This window comes from Mastacembelus armatus, chromosome 12, assembly GCF_900324485.2.
Source record: "Mastacembelus armatus chromosome 12, fMasArm1.2, whole genome shotgun sequence".
NCBI classification, from domain to species: Eukaryota; Metazoa; Chordata; class Actinopteri; order Synbranchiformes; family Mastacembelidae; genus Mastacembelus; species Mastacembelus armatus.
In genome coordinates, this window is record NC_046644.1 from 10,855,449 (window position 1) to 10,863,695 (window position 8,247).

The 8,247-nt window shown below is 37.7% G+C and overlaps 1 protein-coding gene across 4 annotated transcripts in view; it reads right to left on the reverse strand.

Annotated features, from left to right (window-relative positions):
- Positions 1-7,305, reverse strand: part of rabgap1 (RAB GTPase activating protein 1) — a 63,210-nt gene extending 55,905 nt beyond the window's left edge. For 3 of the 4 annotated variants that reach the window (XM_026296729.1, XM_026296728.1, XM_026296726.1), the window contains exon 1: positions 7,159-7,305. The gene's annotated coding sequence lies outside the window, so the exon portion shown is untranslated. Of the gene's footprint in view, positions 1-6,081; positions 6,174-7,158 lie in introns of all 4 variants that reach the window. The other variant, XM_026296727.1, reaches the window with a different exon arrangement.
- Positions 7,306-8,247: the final 942 nt, after the last annotated feature.

The following is an 8,247-nucleotide window of genomic DNA, read 5'->3' on the forward strand; positions in this document are numbered from 1 at the left end:
TGTTGCACCTAATCTACCTGTCCAAACAAACAAACAACAAAAAAAAAACTTCCTAACCAATGACAACTCATCTTAAAGCTCTATGCAACTACAGTTCACCAACACAGGCGTTGCCTGATAAGATCACTTCCCAAGGCTATGTAGGCGTGTACAGATTGCTCTTGATTGACAGCATCCTCGCTCTCCTGTTTCGCTGCACTTAGTTCAGGTCAATTTACACTGTTCAGGTTATTGCTCCATGTAGTTTGGTAACATCGTGTATTACTTAGCGATGCTCCACCAAGCCTCAGCCATGAGAATCAGAAACACCTGTGTGGGTGTGCAACACATTTAACTCACAGCCAACTCTGTGTGGGTTTCTATCTAGGGTCAGCCCAGATCTTTACTTTAGCTACTGGCACATTTTTCTTCACACACTTAAGAAACAAACTGAAATGAACAAAAGTTCATAAGATAATTTGCCCATAAGAAAAAAATCATCCAACTCATTAATCCAAAATCACTTCTCCTCCATTTTTCCAAGCTTCTGATCTTGGAGAGACTTTGTAGATGTTTACTTTTAGCTCAAAGGCAACCACTATCCATTTTTAGTACACCTGTCCTCTGAATGATTGGTCTAGTTTCTCAGAATGGTTGTGAATTTAGAATTTCACATCTTTTATTTGTTAATTTTTCAAAGTCTTTTTCTTGTAATTTCAAATAGTACATGATAAGATGCAGTAACACCTTGGAGCAGTGTCCAATATAGCTTAAATCATTTCACGCTTAAACAATAAGTTTGAAAATTCTTAGTTGTTGTTGCTGCTGTGTACTTTGTAGTACTAATATGAGCAATCTGTCCTATAAGAAAAGAGAAACACCTATAAATATCAGTGAAGTCTTGTGTTTCGTTAGAAATTAAATAGAGGCCAATTCATTTTTTGGGCCACCATGAACTTACACAATATCACTGTTTTGTAACCCTAAAGTCAATTGACAGTTCATTTCACTTGACAGTTCATTTCACAGCTCATTCATATTTCAAGTAGCAAACACTGAACACCCCATCGACCTCTGCAGCCAAGCCTAGACACACAGATGTATATACAAACAGAAAATACTGTTTCATGCTACACACACACACACACAACCAGCTGTATTATGAAAACAAACAAGTAGTCATGCAGGCAGTAACATGTGAATGCACACAAACATAATACTCTGTCTTTGACCAGTCGCTGGCTCCAACAGGCCTATAATGGCTGCTTTGTCACCCTACTTTCCTGCCTAGCCTTAGCAACAGTTCTCTGCCTGCTCCTGACAAGCTACACTGTTCATTATCATCCTTTTTGGTGCCTTGGTCCATTTCCAAGATGTACAATCCATTACCTGAATACTGATTGTTACAAAATAAATTACCAACAGCATTTCCCATTTAAAAGCTTAAATGGTTCATAAATGTCTTAATTTACAAAGATTTTTAATCTCCTGACAGCATTTTGTTGAACTTTGGTAAAGTTGCTGCACATCACATAGATTGTTCTCCACCACTCCAGACCTCAGCAGTAGAACGTTTCTTCCTTCCCTCAGATAATTATTTTCCCAGGCACATCCTTTCTCTTGCTTTCTAAAGCTTTCGTACCCATTACAGCCATTGTTTCCTTGCTTAAAATGTATTGTTTTAATTCTTGCTTTGTAAATGTACTTTTTCACCTTTTCTTTGGACTAGATAAAATATCAGAACATAATGAAAAATCACAACCACACTCAAACTGCTTGCCTGATCAAAAGATGTTCAAGTTACTCTCTTATATGGCAAACTAAAAGCAGCAAATTTTCACATCTGAGAAAAACAGGATGTGGAGAAAATTTGTGATTTAAGGATATTGAAACATTTAATCTATCAGTAAAATAGTTCCATCTACTGTTTCAGCTCAATTTTACAGGTTCATATGCACCTGATGTGTCTAGTGGCTTTAGCTTCAAAATAAGTTCAGTGACTGTTGCCATGTGTTACAACAATAATAATAAAGCACAAATTTATTGACAAGATGGTGTCGTGTTTCGTACCAAATGGCCAACAAGACTGACCTTTATGAGCTCTTGGACAGAGTTAAAAACAGAAGCATATTATTAGACAAGCATAACTTGTGTCACTCTATGTGTAAAAATATGCATGCTGGAAATCGAGGCCTGTCTTTTTTTTTTTTCCCATACCACTCCCCAGCTGAACAGGCTGTTCTGGGCTGCCAGCTGGGCCCTGTGTGCACCTCGCAAGGGAGGGGAAGACACAGCCAGACACATCCAGAGAGCATTTAGGCTTGGAACAGAGTCCCTTTCGATTCGCCTCACAGCAGTGGTTTCAGTCAGGCAGAGATAGCAGGGAGAAAGCAAAAGACAGAGAAGAAAGGGAGCAAGAATGACAGAAACGGCTGAACAACCACACAGTGACTTATAATGTACAGTACAAACAGAGAAAGAAATGAAGTTAAAGGGCTGCTCTGAATAAGCAAGTTCTGAATAGTACAAATCAATATAAGACACACACCATGACACACACATTCAATGCTAAATTTACATATTATGCTATACTGAAAATCTAATAATCATTTTAGTTCAGATCAACTGAAAAGCACAAGGCCCCTTCTTGACTAACCAGAAGTGAAACCTGTGCATGACTCGCACCAAACAACAAAACAATCACATGCTAGGTAAAAAAGCCCGATCACACAGTGCAGTCCTGCCTTGGACTTCTGAAACAGAGCACTGGCTATAACAAACCCCTGCACTGTGAGACATTCGCCTGTACACTGAAGTATGGTGTGTAAGGGACACTTGAAACCTGTGCACTAAAACAATAAACAGCAGAGTTGGTAAGGGTGTTATGCCTTTACAAATTTAGAACGGAAACCAAAGTTAGGTAGAACAAGGTTAGACGAAAATAGAAATTTTCTTATATAGATATTTGATGTACTTTGTGCAGGATAAAGTGAGAGAAAATATTTCTCTAACTACCAGATGGAATATTTACAATTATTCTAGAAGCACCTAAACTGTGGACTGAAATATCACTAGTCCACCAAATCAAAATCCAAAAATATTTAAAAATAAAACGGGTAATCAGGCCATTCCTACAAATTAAAAAATTCACAGGGCAAATTAATTATTACACAATCAGTGATTATAACTTTGGTTAAAGTAGTAGGCCACCTAAGGAAGGAATTTGAACAATACAGCCAAATCGACTAGGCATATCAGAGTAAACTAGGGTTAAAAGTAATCACTGACTGTTCTGATCAGCAACAGTGTTTGAGTACAATCCAAAGCTGTACACATTGAAACAGCAAAAAAACAAGCTTTAATTTTAAATGCAATACTTTTGCAGCCATTGAAAGCAGGTAGGTCACATTACTGATGCTTTACTGAATCAGAGCTAAAACACCTTCTTGCAGCGCCCCAGAAGCTTTTGGCACTGTGGAAAGACTCTCAAAAATGTCCACAAACTATTCTAAAATATCAAGTACATTTACTGTAAGTTTGTTAAACTGAATGGTAACCCTCTCGCAAACAGCCAATTCTGCAGTACAGTTCATTTTTATACAGTTAAACAGAAGAGAGCAACTACTCATCCAGATATTACACGCCACCAAAAACCCAGTATTTCCTCCACACTCAGAGCTGATCATTTGATTTGTTGAGTCAATAATTTGCAGATATTACCAAGTGCTACAACAAATTTTCAAAATTCCTGTGTACTATTAAACTCTTCCTACTCTAGTAATCAAATTACTTTCCATGGTTTCAACTCCACAGTGTCTTTCATGTTATCCAGAGCAACTAAGGACTCAGTTCAAATCCAGTTATAGCATTATAGATAACAATGAGAATACAACTGGTCAATGAGAGAAAATATGTGACACAGCAACTGCAACCTGTATCATACACATAATATTTACAGTACACATTCATAAGTTCATTAGTTCCACATATTGGGCAGAGCATACAGATTCAGAAATTAGCTGAACTTTTGCTACATCCTTTAGCCTCATCCATTTATTAGCAGTGTTGTTTAACACTGTTACTGTTTTGGTAAGTTGAATGTGTGGTCAAATGAGCATCTATTAAGACTTAAAGACTGACCTTTCATCACAATCACAGTACTAGAGGCTATTTTAAAATTACACATACAAAGGCATGTCTGAAAGATGTACTCAGTCGTGCTGTGGGATTTGTACTGAGACCAGTGTGAAAGAATGTATATTATGTAATAATGAAAAAAAAAATTACATACATACTGGCTTCCATCCATCCATCATCTATACCTTCTTATTCCTTAACCAGGGTCACGGGGATCTGCTGCAGCCTATGCATACTGGCTTAAAAAACATAATTTTGAAATAGCGCTGACCTTCCCCTTCTCCAGTATACATACTGATTAGTGTTATGCAAATGTTTGCATAGAGACAAATCTGCGGTTTGTGTTTGTCATGCATTCATGTGTCACCTGCATGACCTGCAATCAGGATCTACTGTAATACCCGTTTCAAGAAATAGAACAGGAACAAAAACTGAGTCCAGTGGCAACTGGTACATTAGGCTCAAAGCTGCCACATACACTGCCCACTGATGAAAACTATTCACACTCAAAAAGAGATAATAAGCTACTGGTATTGAAAATCCAACTCTTGGCAGTAACAATGATGTTGGGTATTAACATCATAGTGTGCTACGTCAACCAACTGGCACTACCAACAGAAAGTAAAAGAAATATGAAATATAACTCTTGCTCAACATACCAGTGTGTTGAGTGTCGAGGCACTACTCGATAACTGATAGAACATTAAACCTAAAATACAGAACTGAGTCCATTTTATCTTTTTCTTGAGATGTTGAAATCAGGGTCATAGACATTCCTTTATCAACTATAAATCTTGAAATATTTACCGGCCCAGATCATGTGGGCACAAAGCTCTTCTAGAAGAAGCTAAAGCATTAACAAAATTTTTAGTTATAAAAGTAAATGTGCTCAAGCTCAGTCAGACAATAGTACAACAGACAACTCACAAATCTTTAATGTCAGGACACTTTTATGACAAGTAAAATCTATAAATCTATAACCTCTAAACTATACACAGCACCACAGTGACTTTTCAAAACAATCCCTGCAGGTCACTCCATTGTTACGTGACGATAACAGAACTTCAACTAACAAATGTATAATGTAAACATTTGTGGGGAAGTAGGCTTTACCTGCTACTGATTTAAACAAAGATTTACTGTTAAACCTAGATATACGGTACAATAAACAGTTTTCATCGTTTGTCACCGAAAAAATTCATAAAATGAGTTAAAGGAGTCTAGACCTATAATATCTATAATTATACTAACTTATCACTGTTCTTAGGGTGCAATGCTTCATATATTGTAATTGTATGTACTTATATAAGGACAGACAAAAGTTTGAAAACACCTTATCATCCTGTGCTTTTCGTTTGTTTCTGTTTCATAGACTGGAGATGTGTTTTGGGCCATTCCCACACACAATGGCTCATGCTTCACTGTGGAAACCCCATAAAGATACATTCAATCAATATTTCTGTTTATCAGAAAGATACAATTGAACCAAAAATCTCACACTGTCCCAAATGCCATTCCTTCTGGCCTATGCAAGTCTCTTCTTGTTGGGATTCATCAGTAGTGGTTTCTTTGGGTTAACCATGAAGGCCTGACTCACACAGCCTCCTCTCAGCAATTGATACTGAGACTGCTACATGAACTCTGGGAAGCTCTGATCCAGGCTCTAATCTGACATGGCCTTAATTGCCAATTCCTGAGCCTGGTGATAACTCTAATAAACTTATCCTTCACTGCAGAGGCAACTCTTCCCTTTGTGGGCTAGTCCTCAAAAGAGCCAGTTTCATCCTAGAGTTTGATGGTTTCTGAAACAGAAATTTTCAAAGTTCTTGAAACTTTTCAGACTGACCAACCTTCATGTCTAAAAATCTCACACTGTCAACTATCACTACCTCAGTACAACACAAGTGATGATCTCACACACAATTAGACAAGAAATTCCACCAGTAAAGCTTTGGCAAGACACACCTGTTAACTAAAAAACCATTACAGGGGAATCCTCCTGCATCTGCCAACAGTGCGTAAAGCTGACCAAGGCAAACAGTGACTCTTTGAGGAATCTAAAAAAAATAAACCACATTATGCATGAACACTTATTTGCATATTATGCATTTCAATATATGTTGCATCATAGCTCAGGATTAATCTGTAATATAATGAAATACAAAAAAAAAACACAATGACAAGGTGTGCCTAAACCTTTGCCTGCTATTGTATGTCAAAATAAAGCTGAATTTATGACGAAAGGTCCAATGGCACCACATAGAAAACACAATGGTTCATGTAACTGTCTGTCAGTATATTGTGAAGTAATGTTAGTGTATAAGCAAATATCACACGAAAAATCAGCTGTTACTTTGTCATGTGTTTTAACAATTAACAGAAAAAAGGCGAGCAATCTAGAGAAACTATGTGCTAATATATAATAATAATAAATTTTACAGTAGTCGGTTATTCCCCCTTTAACAGAACCTGTTAAAGCCAATGGTAACACACTGGTGCACCACTTAATATGGGCAAACCTGCTAAGATTGCATGTTGATATTAATGTACCGTTTAAAATATTACAAGGGCTCAATACATTTAAAACCCATGTGGCCTCTGATAGACATGTTAACCAAAGCTAAATCATTTTAGTGGGCAACGCTGGGTGAGAGCAGCGCAGCTAGCTTAACTTATTGCCCCAGTTAGCCCCTACCAACCAGCCTGGCGTTAGCTAAGACACCAATTATCAGGCATCGACTCAGAGTCCGGTAAAAACGGGTAACGACACCGTGACCATTTAGTGAAACCATTCCGTCACCGTAAAGCTATTAACACAAACTGGTATGAAAAAGTGTCCACAGTAATTTGATGGGTAAACCTGCTGCCTGGCCCTCGCTGAAGAGAGCCTGGTACAGGCCATTACTTTGTAACGCTGGCTAGCTAACGTCTGCTAGCCATGCTATCCTAGCAGTTACAACCAACGCAATGGTTTACTGCTTCACAACTGAGTGGAGAGTTGCATTAAACTTCAAAGGGGAAGGCGAGTGCAAAACATCTTACCTTTAATCCCACTGTTATGTTTATTCAGTCGGCGGTTGGCACAACATTGCGCTCCCCCAATTACATTAACAGCCAACAACATCCAGCCGAGCTGTAAACACAAGCCCAACCAACACGCTGAAGTCCACACTGCGCATGCGCCTGTCAGTCCCTCTCACTGCTGCTGAGGATGGGATGCTGTGGTGTTATCTAATAAAATAATGCTCAACACTATGTACTAGTGAGCTGTCTTTGTCTCTGGACGCCAAGTCAAAGTCAGGCCTCAAGCATGATGATAAATAACATAATGATATAAGTGATATAAGTATCAAGCCTGTTGTCTTGCCAAAGAAAGTCCTGGCTGCAAGTGAAGTCACCATCCATAACTGTGTGTGTCAAGTTTTTCAACTATCTGCACACTTACTTGTGTGTATAGAGTTTATATGTAGAGGTATTTTTAAATCTTTAGATCTAATGATTAAGTATTCAAGGTGCTGTGCTATGCTATACACACACACATATATGTATATATATATATATATATATATATACACATATGTGTGTGTGTGTGTATGTATATATATATATATATATATATACACACACATACATATATATATATATATATATATATATATATATATATATATACATCTTAGCCCAGCACGTATATATAAATGGTGAGCATCTATACTGTAAGTCCATCTATTTATATATATAATTTTATGTTATAAAGACAGGATGTTATGTTTCTGGCACACAGGTTCTCTCAGCTACATCAGCATGGTCAGTTCTGAGAAACACACCCTCTGCTCTCTCATTGTGTTGTGGTCATGCTGTTCCTTCCTCTCCTGCCTGGCCGGGCTTTTTGTTTCATCAGAAATAAGACCTTCCTTTTCACACCTCCTAAAAGAGGTCTCTCACGTTCACTGTGTTTCATGAGGAGATCGAAAGACAAGTAAAGGTGTTCATGAAAAGGTGTATGAGTTCTGCAGCAGCCAGTTTTGTTTAACTGCTGAGATGGTCTTTTTTAGTATTACAGTATTACTTTAGTATTAGTATTACTAATTAACTACAGTATTTCTGTAGTTAATTAGTTTGTCAAGAGTC